General features: G+C 43.5%; 6 non-coding genes and 5 pseudogenes across 6 annotated transcripts; all 11 read right to left on the minus strand.

The window, feature by feature from the left end:
* Positions 1 to 1,127: 1,127 nt before the first annotated feature.
* Positions 1,128 to 1,246, minus strand: LOC133936221 (5S ribosomal RNA). The gene has a single exon (XR_009914326.1). It is a non-coding gene; the product is annotated as a 5S ribosomal RNA (ribosomal RNA).
* A 62-nt stretch (positions 1,247 to 1,308) lies between these two features.
* LOC133945077 (5S ribosomal RNA) lies at positions 1,309 to 1,427 on the minus strand. Its single transcript, XR_009916833.1, has one exon. It is a non-coding gene; the product is annotated as a 5S ribosomal RNA (ribosomal RNA).
* A 62-nt stretch (positions 1,428 to 1,489) lies between these two features.
* LOC133945473 (5S ribosomal RNA) lies at positions 1,490 to 1,608 on the minus strand. The gene has a single exon (XR_009917210.1). It is a non-coding gene; the product is annotated as a 5S ribosomal RNA (ribosomal RNA).
* Positions 1,609 to 1,670: 62 nt separating this feature from the next.
* LOC133939706 (5S ribosomal RNA) lies at positions 1,671 to 1,789 on the minus strand (annotated as a pseudogene).
* A 62-nt stretch (positions 1,790 to 1,851) lies between these two features.
* On the minus strand, positions 1,852 to 1,970 carry LOC133943006 (5S ribosomal RNA). The gene has a single exon (XR_009915898.1). It is a non-coding gene; the product is annotated as a 5S ribosomal RNA (ribosomal RNA).
* Positions 1,971 to 2,033: 63 nt separating this feature from the next.
* On the minus strand, positions 2,034 to 2,152 carry LOC133946187 (5S ribosomal RNA). Its single transcript, XR_009917892.1, has one exon. It is a non-coding gene; the product is annotated as a 5S ribosomal RNA (ribosomal RNA).
* Positions 2,153 to 8,078: 5,926 nt separating this feature from the next.
* LOC133941299 (5S ribosomal RNA) lies at positions 8,079 to 8,197 on the minus strand (annotated as a pseudogene).
* A 62-nt stretch (positions 8,198 to 8,259) lies between these two features.
* LOC133941192 (5S ribosomal RNA) lies at positions 8,260 to 8,378 on the minus strand (annotated as a pseudogene).
* Positions 8,379 to 8,440: 62 nt separating this feature from the next.
* Positions 8,441 to 8,549, minus strand: LOC133940929 (5S ribosomal RNA; annotated as a pseudogene).
* A 62-nt stretch (positions 8,550 to 8,611) lies between these two features.
* LOC133938431 (5S ribosomal RNA) lies at positions 8,612 to 8,730 on the minus strand (annotated as a pseudogene).
* Positions 8,731 to 8,792: 62 nt separating this feature from the next.
* On the minus strand, positions 8,793 to 8,911 carry LOC133946571 (5S ribosomal RNA). The gene has a single exon (XR_009918260.1). It is a non-coding gene; the product is annotated as a 5S ribosomal RNA (ribosomal RNA).
* Between the last annotated feature and the right edge of the window lie 5,590 nt (positions 8,912 to 14,501).

The following is a 14,501-nucleotide window of genomic DNA, read 5'->3' on the forward strand; positions in this document are numbered from 1 at the left end:
CGCCACTATCCGACTCGCTGCCGTCCTCCTCCGCTTCCTCCTCCACCGAGCATATGCAGTCTCTCTCTCTCCTCCGGCACATCCGACATTTTGCCACCCCTGTGGCGCACTTCCGGGCGTAGTGGCCTTGACATCCGCATTTGTGGCAGGTGAAGTCCGGGCACTCACGCAGGATGTGGCCAGGCTGCATGCAACTCCTACACACCTTAATTTGACGGTCATGGATCACTCTGAAATATTCAACACCCGTTGCCTTGTTGAATTTCGTGTAATACGGCAAGGATTGCACAAGCTCATTAAATTTAACCCGTACAATCCTTGTTCCATCGGCTATATTGGTGCCCGGCCACATCCTCCTCTTAATGGACGAAAGCGCCCGGACTCCCCACCCACTTAGTTTGTCAAGGATTTCCTCGTCAGATGTGTACGCTGGCAGGGTGAGAAAAGAAACCTACAGCTCATCATTGCTTAGTTCTTTAGCAATTATCCTAGTATTGTGTACTTTCATACTTGCGCTCTTTCTTCCTTATCCCGTCCACTGTTTCTCCTCCAGCCACCTGCTCTTGCCCGTCTCCAGCCGCCTTGCCGTTTCCATCTCCCCCGGTCTCTCCTTCTCTCCTTTCTCCTCCTGACTCCTCCGCAATGCTCCTTCCTCCTCTCAACCCGCCAGCTTCTCCCTTTTTCTTTCCGTCCTCCTCCACCTCACGTCGTGCTCCATTCTCCGTCCCTCCAGCTCGCTGCCCGCCGGCACTCATTTCTCCCGGTGGCTTCGCCGAAGCTAGGCCCCGGATCACTCCAGCCTCCACAGTAGCAAAAGAACAAAAAAAGACTGGAAAAGTATATATATATATATATATATATATATGTATATTAACTCAGGGCGATCCCCCAACAGTTTATGACTGCGGGGGACGAAAAAAAACACAATAACTGGGTTGTGAAGCCAGATAACAACACTCCAAAAAGAAATTCTCTCCACCAGAACAAACAATTCACCATGCGGCTGTCCAAAAACACTACGTACTCCGACATTGTAGGGGGTGCCAGGGTGGTGTGGCCGTAAGCGAATGAGTCCACCCTCTGAACCTTATTTATACATGTAAATACGTCAGGTAAAAGTGGAAAAAAGCTTACAGCACCTGGTATTCCCAGGCAGTCTCCCATCCAAGTACCAACCAGGCCCGACCCTGATTAGCTTCCGAGATCAGACGAGACCGGGCGTATTCAGGTTGGTGTGGCCGTAAGCGAATGAGGCCACCCTCTGAACCTTATTTATACATGTAAATACGTCAGGTAAAAGTGGAAAAAAGCTTACAGCACCTGGTATTCCCAGGCAGTCTCCCATCCAAGTACTAACCAGGCCCAACCCTGCTTAGCTTCCGAGATCAGACGAGATCGGGCGTATTCAGGTTGGTGTGGCTGTAAGCGAATGAGTCCACCCTCTGAACCTTATTTATACATGTAAATACGTCAGGTAAAAGTGGAAAAAAGCTTACAGCACCTGGTATTCCCAGGCAGTCTCCCATCCAAGTACTAACCAGGCCCAACCCTGCTTAGCTTCCGAGATCAGACGAGATCGGGCGTATTCAGGTTGGTGTGGCCGTAAGGGAATGAGTCCACCCTCTGAACCTTATTTATACGTGTAAATTAGTCAGGAAAAAGTGGAAAAAAGCTTACAGAACCTGGTATTCCCAGGCAGTCTCCCATCGAAGTACTAACCAGGCCCGACCCTGCTTAGCTTCCTAGATCAGACGAGATCGGGCGTATACAGGTTGGTGTGGCCGTAAGCCAACGAGTCCACCCTCTGAACCTTATTTATACATGTAAATACGTCAGGTAAGACTGGAAAAAAGCTTACAGCACCTGGTATTCCCAGGCAGTCTCCCATCCAAGTACTAACCAGGCCCCACCCTGCTTAGCTTCCGAGATCAGACGAGATCGGGCGTATTCAGGTTGGTGTGGCCGTAAGCGAATGAGTCCACCCTCTGACCCTTATTTATACATGTAAATACGTCAGGTAGAAGAAGAAAAAAAGCTTACAGCACCTGGTATTCCCAGGCAGTCTCCCATCCAAGTACTAACCAGGCCCGACCCTGCTTAGCTACCGAGATCAGACGAGATCGGGCATATTCAGGTTGGTGTGGCCGTAAGCGAATGAGTCCACCCTCTGAACCTTATTTATACATGTAAATAAGTCAGGTAAAAGTGGAAAAAAGCTTACAGCACCTGGTATTCCCAGGCAGTCTCCCATCCAAGTACTAACCAGGCCCGACCCTGCTTAGCTTCCGAGATCAGACGAGATCGGGTGTATTTTTTTTTTTTTTTTTTTTTTATTATCAAAAATACCAATTTATATATACAAACGACATTCATCTGTAAATATTTACACAAAACAATGACATACACACAGGAATCACATTCATGTTAAGGGATAACAAAACTCAAAAAATGATAAAAAAGAAAGAAAAATAAATCACTTAATAATAACACGTGCGCCTGATAAACATAGCGGCACACTCAGAAATTAAATTCTAGTTTCCCTTCCGATGTTACAGATATAAAGCCACACCCGTCAATAAAACATTCAGCAAAGTCCTCAGCACCATATTTAAAGATCAAACCCACATTTCTCCTGACAACCGATTCAAACAAATCCCACACATGCACCTTTTTCCTCTCAAAATGAGCAAGATTCCTTCTTGACATAATAGCATACCTTACATGGCTTAACACAAAATTAAACAAACGAACATTCACATCTTTCCTTTTCCCATTTACTCCAAACAGCAACATTTTGTTCCATTCATATGCCTTTACAAAACCCATTTCCCAGTTTTTAAACAGCATATCTTTTAACTTCAAAACAAACCTACGTAGACATTCACATCGGATATATATATGTAACAAGTCTTCTGGCTCAGTTTCACACACGTCACATTCTCTTTTGTTCTCTTTGTTAATCTGATGCAGCACCGTGTTTACATAGATCCTGTTGTGTCTCGTCATGAAGTCATTGTTTTCACATTCTATTGCATTATATTTGATTTGGAGGTTTTCCCATATCAACTGTACATTCATACCTGGCAGAACCCTCTCCCACATTTTTTCTGATGCCGGTCTTTTCAACAGTTTCGCTATCAGTTCTAAATATATGTTTTTTACTTTTAATTCTTTAAACTCCTTATTTGCGTCATTTTTAACAAACACTAGTTTAGGTAAAGGTCCATCCCCTGTCCTCACACACTCTCTCTCAATCAAATACCTCCAGTCTACAGGCATACTCCCCTTAATTATATCATACATTTTTACAATCATATCTCTCCTAGCATCCTCATCCCATTCTCTTACGCAGTCTACCATTGCCTGCCCAGGCAGAAACCCAGGCACAAACTCATAGACCATGTCCTTTACTTGCCTAATTCCTGCATCCATGAAAACCTTATTGTATAGCATTTTGTTGTTATGCTGTATTATAGGATTGAGAAAAACGGGTTTATTCATTACTTCGGTTACATTACTACAGTTGTATGATATGTTGGGTAGGAATTCTCCCCACGCTCTGAACACCTCTTGGTAGAAAGAAGGCACTTTTTCATACATTGGTTCTTTCAAAACCATAAGCAGACTATTCTCTCCACATCTACCAGCCATCTGAACATACATTTTAAAGAATTGTTTCCACCCATAGTCATTCACATCATGGAGATACTTCTTCACTGTTTTAACCCTCAGTGCTTTACGTTTTGTGTCAATGTCCACCAGTTTTAGCCCTCCCTCACTGTACCCTGCTATCAACGTTTTGTGGGATATCCTCGCACCCTTCCCATCCCACAAGAAGTTTGAAGTCAGCTGATTTAATTCAGATAGAACCCATACCGGAAGATCTAGTGCGCCCAAAACATACACACATTTGGATAATAATAAGGAATTAACAACTAATACCTTACCTTTTAATTTCAATTTCCTCTGCTTCCATGCATTTAAAGTGTGTTTTATCTTATTTATCACTCTTGCCCAAGTGATATCTCTTGCTTCCTTTTCGTTTGGACCTATGTTTACTCCTAAAACTTTGATGCAGTCCACCACTCTAAATGCAATCATACTGTCAACCCTATCCCCCTCCTGACCTATACACATTAGTTCCGATTTTTCTATATTCACTTTAGCCCCTGCTGCCCTCCCATATGTTCCCATGTGTTTCATAATTATATTGATGCTGTCCATATTTTCTACTGTTATTGTCATGTCATCCGCATATTGTTGAATTATATTAATTTTCTCACCTGGTATTTGTATTCCTTTTATATTACTATCTTTTTTTATAAGGACAGCAAAGGGTTCGATAGACATGCTATACAACAGTGCTGATAAAGGACAGCCCTGTCTCACTGACCTCTCCAAAGCAAAGGTGTCTGTCATCAGACCATTACATTTGACCCTACTCTTAGCTTCCTTATACAGCAGCCTGATCCAACTCACTATTCTATCCCCAAACCCAAATTCTTTCATAGTCCGAAACAAGAACTCATGCTCCACTCTATCAAAAGCCTTATTCAAATCTACACTCAACACAATCCCAGACTGTTCTTTCATGTGCCTAACAACGTCCCTCACTGTCCCTATTATATCTGCTATGTCTCTCCCTTCGACACTATATGCCTGTGTCGGTGATATTATTCCTCCCATTACCTTCTTAATCCTATACGCTAAAACCCTTGTTAATATCTTATAGTCACTATTCAATAAACTAATTGGCCTATAATTCCCTAACTCCAACCTACTCCCCTTATTTTTAAATAATATTGTGATTACCCCAGTAGCCATGGATTCTGGAACCAGTTGTCCCTCTTCCATGCTTTGATATATCATGAGCAGTATGGGTGCCAACACATCAGCAAACTCTTTGTAGAATTCACTGCTCAGGCCATCTGAACCAGGGCTTTTATTGTTTTTTGCATTTTTAATTGCTATTTGTATTTCTTCTACTGTAATCTCTCTGTCACACATGTCTTGCTCGTCTGCTGATATCCTTGCATCCACACCACTCAAGACCTCATCAATACATACTTTTTCTGTATTCCCTTTTTTATACAAGTTTTTATAGAAGCCTTCCACTGTATTCAAGATGCTAACCAAATCATTTACCTTCTCCCCATTTTCATTCTGTAGTTCGTTTATATAATTATTTTCCTGCTTATTTTTTTACAGGTTTAGAAAGTACGCTGTGCACCTTTCCCCCTCTACAGCATACTGTACTCTACTCCTTACTATCGCCCCATCACATTTATTTTTCTCACAATCTTTTAGTTGCCTTCTCATCTTCAGCTAATTTTGTATATTATAATTTCCATCTTTGTCTGCTTTCCCTGCTTCTTCGTTTAATTTATTTTGTATCTCTTTCTCTACCTGATCCATTCTGAAGTTCTTTTGCTTGGAATAGTATATGCTTTTCTTTTTAACTTTTTCTTTCAAATTTTCCCACCAAATACAAATATTATCTTTGTTTAATCTGTTCTCTATTTCTTCTTTGATACATTTTGCTATCATCTCTTTATATGAATCCTCTCTTAATAAGCTGTTGTTTAGGCACCACATTCCTCCACCTACATTCCTTATACATACGTCCTTTAACCTCAGCGACAGGATTGCATGATCACTAAGAGTGGTAAAATTATATTTCACCTCTTTTATTTGGCTGACAATGTTTTCCTTAACTAGGACGAGGTCTATTCTACTCTGTCTAAGGGTCCCCATAACCACCTGCCTCCGCGAAAACACTTTTCGTTCTGCATTTTCCTCCCTCCATACGTCCACCATTTTGTGTTCTGCCATCATGCTTTTCAAAAAGTTCCTTGACCCATCATACCTGTATTTTACATTATTTGAATAATCTAGTCTTGATAATTTTACATTATAGTCACCAACCATCATACAATCTCCCGTGCACAGAACCTCCAAGTCCTCAAAAAAACCCTTTCTCAGTTCCTCCACGTTTGGTGCATAGATATTGATTAATTTGTATGTGTTTTTATTGTGGACAAATTCTATCGCTATCACACGTCCATTCCCTCCACAAAAGGTTTGCTTGACACCACTAACAGACCTCTCTCTGACAAGGATTGCCACTCCACATGCCTTCGCACTCCCATTGTCTATAAATATGGGCCCTTTCCAAATCTTTCCAAGGGTTTCCACAAGTTCATTATCCCAATGCGTTTCTTGAAGGCACAGTATGTCAGATTTACAGAGTTCAATCGTTCTTTCTATTTTGATCATGTTCCTCAGGCCGTTTGCATTTAAGGATGTTATTATGACCATAGTAATGGTGAAAAGAAAAACACAGCTTTCCAGAGATGCTCGATTGTTCATACCTTCCGCTCTTTTGGCTCCCTTTTGTCCCTCTTTTTGCTCATTCTCTTCCTGCTGGCTTTCACCGCCTCGTAGTCCATCGACTCTCCTTCTCCCGATGTTCTTGTCTCCACCACCTCCATGCTCGAATCGTCTGGCTCCTTAGGTGAAGCATCCGCAGCAGCAGCAGCAGCCGCAGCCGCAGCAGCAGCAGCAGCAGCAGCAGCAGCAGCAGCAGCAGCCCCGCCGTCCCTTGGAGCCTCACTGCAATCCGGGGCCTCCACCTCTCCTGGTCGGTCGCCTCTTCGTTCACTCGCCCGGGCTGAGGGAGTTTTGGGCGCTTTGCTAGCACCTTCCTCCATACTTTGCCCGGATGCTCCTCCCGTCATGCAACCCGTCTCACCGGACACTCCATCCGCACTGCTGCCGATGGTGGATGGGGTAATTTCACCCCCGCTGGCAGCTCCGGTGTCCTCGTCCTGCTGTCGTTGTTCCTCCTCGGACCAGGAAACGCGCTCGTCGCCGCCGGCTGGCTCCGCGTCCACCGTCCTCTCCTCTCCGCGCTTCCCCCCCTGCAAGTCACACTCCCTAGCATAGTGTCCCTGGCGCTTGCATTTATAACAGGTGAAGTCTGGGCATTCTCTCAAAATATGTCCTGGCTGGATGCACAGCCTGCAGACCTTCACCTGCCTGTCATGAATTACACGGAAGTACTCCCCTCCGTCTAGTGTCTCGAACTTTGCTGAGTAGGGCAGCGACTGTACAAGTTCAGTAAATTGTACTTTACAGAACCTTGTCCCGTCCACCACGTCTGTCCCAGGCCATTTCCTTCTTTTGATGGGCGAAATCGCCCTCACACCCCACGTTGAGAGTTTCTGCCTAATTTCAGCATCAGTGATATAAGATTGCAAGTTTAGAAATGAAACAACAATTTCATTGCTGCGAACTTCCTTGGCAGTCACCCGAGTGTTTTCGATTTTGAAGCCATCTAATAACCTTGTCTTGCCCTTTCCCTCCTGCATGGTGATCTCGTAAGTGTTCATACTTTTGACCCTGCATGCCAGAACAATCCCACACTTTTCCATGATTTCCCGCAACAGTTCCATCATGGTAATGTAATCCTCACCGACGGGCTCTACAATCAATGTCAGCTCCTTTTTATAGCCACAATCACCCTCACTTTCTCCCTGTCTCTCTTTATCTCTCCGACCATTCGCCGTGCTTGCTTTATCAATAGGCCTAATTACGGAATTGATCTCCTGGGTTATTCCTTTCTCGCTGGCTTCAATATTTCCAGAATCATTCTCCCGTTCTACATGTGCCAAACTGTCCTTAACTTCCATGTTTTCCTTCACAAGTTCTTCCCCACAATCACTAGAAGCATAATCAATCTCGGGTTCTGCATTAATCAAAGTGGCCTTACCTTCTATTTTGTCATTTATCAAATTATCCATCCAATCACAGAAAGTATGAAACAATCCCCCAAACAGCCAGGCTGCAGGGGAAATGAATCACACATAAAACTATCACAAATGCACCTTATGCCTCACAAGCACACGCGGTCCCAACAAACACTCGACTGCTCTCTGCTCTCTGCTCACTTCCTGCTTGCACACCTGAACGGGATCAGACGAGATCGGGCGTATTCAGGTTGGTGTGGCCGTAAGCGAATGAGTCCACCCTCTGAACCTTATTTATACATGTAAATACGTCAGGTAAAAGAAGAAAAAAGCTTGCAGAACCTGGTATTCCCAGGAAGTCTCCCATTCAAGTACGAACCAGGCCCGACCCTGCTTAGCTTCCGAGATCAGACGAGACCGGGAGTATTCAGGTTGGTGTGGCCGTAAGCGAATGAGTCCACCCTCTGAACCTTATTTATACATGTAAATACGTCAGGTAAAAGAAGAAAAAAGCTTAAAGCACCTGGTATTCCCAGGCAGTCTCCCATCCAAGTACTAACCAGGCCAGACCCTGCTTAGCTTCAGAGATCAGACGAGATCGGGCGTATTCAGGTTGGTGTGGCCGTAAGCAAGTGAGTCCACCCTCTGAACCTTATTTATACATGTAAATACGTCAGGTAAAAGTGGAAAAAAGCTTACAGCACCTGGTATTCCCAGGCAGTCTCCCATCCAAGTACTAACCAGGCCCGACCCTGCTTAGCTTCCGAGATCGGGCGCATTCAGGTTGGTGTGGCCGTAAGCAAATGAGTCCACCCTCTGAACCTTGTTTATACATGTAAATATGTCGGGTAAAAGTGGAAAAAAGCTTACAGCACCTGGTATTCCCAGGAAGTCTCCCATTCAAGTAACAACCAGGCCCGACCCTGCTTAGCTTCCGAGATCAGACGAGACCGGGCGTATTCAGGTTGGTGTGGCCGTAAGCGAATGAGTCCACCCTCTGAACCTTATTTATACATGTAAATAAGTCAGGTAAAAGTGGAAAAAAGCTTACAGCACCTGGTATTCCCAGGCAGTCTCCCATCCAAGTACTAACCAGGCCCGACCCTGCTTAGCTTCCGAGATCAGACGAGATCGGGCGTATTCAGGTTGGTGTGGCCGTAAGCGAATGAGTCCACCCTCTGAACCTTATTTATACATGTAAATAAGTCAGGTAAAAGTGGAAAAAAGCTTACAGAACCTGGTATTCCCAGGCAGTCTCCCATCCAAGTACTAACCAGGCCCGACCCTGCTTAGCTTCCGAGATCAGACGAGATCGGGCGTATTCTTTTTTTTTTTTAATCTTTTTTATTATTTTCCAGTTCACACATTTACAGCAAGCTATAACACACGGTATTATTTACATAAATCATCTCTGAGAAAAAAAACCTTTTACAAACCCAACTTAATCCCCTTCTCTTGTCCATCCTACACAAAAACTCACTCAATTCTAATGCTTACAGGACAAATGTTAAGTCAAATTAAAGAATACAGCTCAATCTGCATGCCCCAGTCTTTTCACCAGTTAAACAATATCTCCCCTCGCTCCCCTTCAGAAATTAATTTACTCCCACTCACAAAGAAACTTTCCGCCTTCTCCCCTCCATACTTATACATCAAGTTAACATCTCTTTTCATGATTGATTTAAACAAACTTTTTATTTTCACTTTCCGCCCCTCAAAGTGTGCGTAGTTCCTCCTGCAGACGACCGCGAGTCTGGCATGGCTCAAAACAAAATTCATTAGACAAAAATTAACGTCTTTTCTTTTTTCAAACGTACCAAACAAAAACATTGTCCTCCACCCTCCCTCCAAGTCCAGCTCAGCAGCCCAGTTTTCTTTCAAAAGTGCTTTTAAAAACTCAAAGAAATCAACTAACTCCCCACAGTCCAAAAAATAATGTAAAAAACTCTCATGACCACTTTTGCAAACATCACACATCGCATTTACATCATTATTAATCTTATTTAGCACCACGTTTGTATAAATCCTATTGTGTCTAATTAAGAAATCGTTGTTCTCACACTCTATACAATTATACCTTATCCCCATATTTGACCATATTTTCTTTACATTCATACCCACAAACACCTTGCTCCACACTTTCTCAGCTGCCGGCTCCTTCATCACATCCCCTATCAACCATCTGTATACTTTCTTCACACTCATATCTCCCATTTTAATCTTTTTCTCATTCTCCATCACATATAGCTCAGGCATGCTTGTCTCTCCCTTCACCACACATTCACTTTTGATGATCTTGGCCCACTCTAAGGGTATACTTGTTTTAATCTTTTCATATATTTTATTTATTTTCTCTCTATTTTCCATCCCCTCGAGCTCACATACCTGATCATATATGCAATTATTTCTTAAGAATCCTGGGATGACCTCATAAATGATGTCCTTTATTTGTCTAATCCCTCCTTCTATGAATTTGGGCTCATACAATGTTTTGCCATTGTGTTTAATTTTTTCGTTTAGAAACAGGGGCAGTTTTACCAACGGTTGTATCCTCTCACATTCATATTGCATCTTAGGTAAGAATTTCCTCCAGGCTTCAAAGACCTCTCTATAAAATTCTGGTATAGTTGTCGTCATTGACTGCTTTAGGCCCATGTACCACACATACTGTCCTATGCCACCCACATCATTCATATATTTCTCCATGAAATCCTTCCACCCATATTTATATCTTCCCACAATATATTTCTTCACCGTTTTAATCCTTACTGCTGTCTTTTTTGTTTCTATATCCAATAAATTCAGCCCTCCTTCACACCTCTTTCCCACGAGTGTCCCCTGTGCAATCTTAACCCCCTTCCCCTCCCATATAAAATCACACACAATTTTGTTAAGGTCATTTTTAACCCACATTGGCATTTCTAATACAGACAACACATACACACAGCCTGATAGTAGCAAACTATTAACCACTGTCACCTTTCCCTTTAACCTGAGCTTCCTTGCCTTCCACCTCCCACATACAGTTTTTATTTTGTTGATGACTCCTGTCCATGTTGCCTCAGTTGCCTCTGTAGTTTCAACACCTAAATATATGCCCAACACTTTAATATACCTATCCTCCACCCTTAAACCTACTTCCTCTCTCTCTACGTTGCCTATATACATTATTTCTGATTTTTCTTTATTTATTCTAGCGCCCGAAGCTCTCCCATATATCTCTGCCAATTCTAGCACCCTTTTCACACTGTTCCCATCCCTCACTGTTACTGTTGTGTCGTCTGCATATTGATTTATTGTATGCACGCTCCCAGATGGTAGTTGTATTCCCCGAACTCTTGCGTCCTTTTTAATTAGTAAGGCCAGGGGCTCAGCCACAATGGCATAGAGCAATGCCGATAGTGGACATCCCTGCCTTATCGATCTCCCTAGACAAAATCTGTCAGTCAGCACTCCATTTACTTTGACACAGCTCCTTGCACCCTCGTACAACCTCCTCACCCACCCCACTAATCTCTCTCCAAATCCAAATCTCACCAGTGATCTAAATAAAAACTCATGCTCCACCCTATCAAACGCTTTATTCCAGTCTATAGCTAACGCTATTCCCCCGGCCCCGTCTCTCTTCATGAATTCTATTGTATCCCTAACTGTCGCTATTGTGTCAGCTATATCCCTACCTGGTATACTATAACTTTGAGATGTTTTAATTATATCCCCTATCACTCGTTTTATTCTGTTAGCCAACACCTTGGTCAAAATTTTGTAATCTACATTTAGCAGACTTATAGGCCTATAATTCTGCAAGTCTAGTTTACTTCCTTTCTTCTTAAACACTAAGGTAATCACACCTTCTACCATCCTACCCTGCACTATCCCTGTTTTCTCAGTCTCCCTGAATACCTCTACTAAAATAGATGCCATCTGCTCCTTATATACTTTATAAAATTCAATCCCTATCCCATCACTCCCAGGACTCTTCCCGCTCTTCAGGCCCTCTATCGCCTCCATCACCTCACTCCTATTTATATCTCTGTCACACCATTCACTATCATCCACACTCAGCTTGCTTTCTACACTATCCAGTACCTCCACTATACTGTCCTCCTCTAATCCACCTCTCTGATATAACTCCCCATAAAACTCTTGCACCCTCTCCAGTATGGCCACATAGTCCGCTACTACCTCCCCCTCCTTATTCCTGATTTCGTGTATATATGTCCTGCTTTGTTTGCTTTTTTCTAGTCCCAGAAAATACGCTGTGCACCTTTCTCCCTCCAGCGCATATTTTGCCTTGCTCCGTAAAATTGCTCCTCTACATTTCTCTGCCTCATATCCCTGAAGTTCCATCTTTGCCTCTATATAATTCTCCATGCTGTAACCTTCATCATTCTCCGCTTTACTCAGCTCTCCCCTCAGTCTTTCCCTCAACTCCTTCCCTTTCTTCATCATTTTCACTTTTCTTTTCTTACTGTACCAAATGCTTATTGATTTAATCTTATTCTTCACCGTCTCCCATATCTCCCCAATCTGAGTATCTGCCCTATTGGCAACGTATTCTTTAATTTTCTCATTCTCCATATCTAATAACTCCCTAATCTGTTGTTTATATTCGCCCTCTTCAATATAACCTGCATTCAAAATCCACATCCCTCCCCCTATCTCCTCTCTCCCTACTTTAATTCTGAATCTCACCCCGTCGTGGTCACTCAGTGCATTTATTTCATGTCTTATTCTGTCTATATGTTTTATATTCTCTCCCTGTGTTAAAACCAAATCTATCCTGCTTTGTTTCAATACACCATCCCTCATTTGTCTCCTGGTGAATTCCCTCCTCTCTGGATTCTCATATCTCCACACATCTACTAAATTCTTGTCCTTCATCATGTCCAACAAGTTCTCCCTCGATTTTTCCCATCTGAACACTACACCTTGCCCTATATCTAGCCTGCTACATTTAGTATTAAAGTCCCCAACTATTATACATCTTCCAATCACTAGCCCTTTCAGATCCTCTATTATAATTCTTTTATCTATTTCTATATTCGGAACATATATATTAATTAGTCTAAACAACACATTTTGATACTTAAACTCTATTACTATTATCCTCCCTGTCCTATCTTTATATATCTCTTTTATCTCATCTACCCTATGTTTTTTAATCATTATAGCCACCCCTCTTGCATTCTTAGCCCCGTTATTATAATAAATCCCCCCCCCCCCACACCTCCCTCACCTCCATAACTTTTACGTCATCCCAATTTGTCTCCTGTATGCATAGGATGTCACTTCTATATATATTTAAAAGTGACCTCAGTTTGCCTCTGTCCCTTAAACCGTTCACATTAACAGAAGTTACTGTGGTCATGAGAGCTAAAAGAAAGAAAATATTTAAACCACAAACTAAAGCAAGACTCACATGCCAGACCGCTGTCCTTTATTCTCTCCCCGTGTCTTCTCCTCCTCTGCTTTCCTTTTGGCGGTCAGTCCCTGTTCTTTTTTCTTCTTCCCTCTCTTTTGTCCTCTGCCCTCCTTTCTTTGCTCCTCGTCCATTTTTTCCACCTGTTGTTCTGCTCTCCCTCGTTCATCGTCTGTAGCCTCTGCCGCATCATCGTCCTCCGCTTTTCCCCCCTGCTCCATCATCTGTTCGTCACCGTCTTTCTCAACACTGTCGCCGCTGTCAGATCTATACCGCCCTTCCCGTTCTCTTTCAGCTTCCTCGTTCCCACCTTCCGCCTTCTCTTCAGCTCCCCTTCCGTCATCGCTCTCTCCGTCTTTCTCCTCCATCTGTTCTCCTCTCTCCTCTTCCTCCTCTCTCGCCGCTGCGTTTTGTTCCTCACACTCCCGCGCATAATGCCCAGTCTTCTGGCACCTGAAGCACTTGAAATCAGGGCACTCCCTGAAGATGTGTCCTGGCTTGATGCAGAGTCGGCACACCCGCACCTGTCGGTCGTGTATTACCCTAAAGTACTCCGCTCCTCTGAGTGTCTCTAACTTGGTCGAGAACGGGAGTGATCGTACCTGCTCATTGAAGCGGACTTTTAAAAATCTTGTCCCGTCCACAATCTCCGTCCCCGGCCATTTGCGCCGTTTGATAGCCGATATTGGCCGTACTCCCCACTCCTCCAGCCTTCCCAGTATTGTTGCATCTTCCATATACACCGGCAAGTCAATGAAAGAAACCACCATGTCGCTGTTCACAATCTCTCTGGCGTGCACTAAGGCTCCTTTTACGCGCACGCCATCCAGCAGTTTGCGCTTTCCCATCTCATCCTTCATGGTAATTTCAAAGTTGTTTCTCCCTCTCACACGGCACCCGCTCACCACTCCACATTGCACTTTAACTTCCCGCAGAATATCCATCATGGAAATCACTGCCGTTCCCTCCACCTCAACGTCCACGGTCAGCTCTTTCGCGTACTCTTTCTGACGTCCTCCTCCCGTTTCTGTCTGCTTCTCAATCCCATGCCTTCCTTCTCCCTCCAGTGCTCCAACTCCACTGCTAGGCATTGTCTGCTCTGGTCCTTTGTCTGCTGCCATGTGGTCCATTAGTTAAACAAAAGGCCTCCCCAAACAGCAAAAAAGCTCTGGGGAGGTTTTCAACTATAATTAAATTAAGATTTCGTAAAAATCATATATAAATCAATCAGAAGAAAAGAAATCCCCAGGCTTCTATATCAGCCTGATCTGCACACATACGTTTTCCTGCTCCCTTCACTTCCTGGTTGCACACCTGAACTCAATCTGACG

Source organism: Platichthys flesus, chromosome 22 (assembly GCF_949316205.1).
Source record: "Platichthys flesus chromosome 22, fPlaFle2.1, whole genome shotgun sequence".
NCBI classification, from domain to species: Eukaryota; Metazoa; Chordata; class Actinopteri; order Pleuronectiformes; family Pleuronectidae; genus Platichthys; species Platichthys flesus.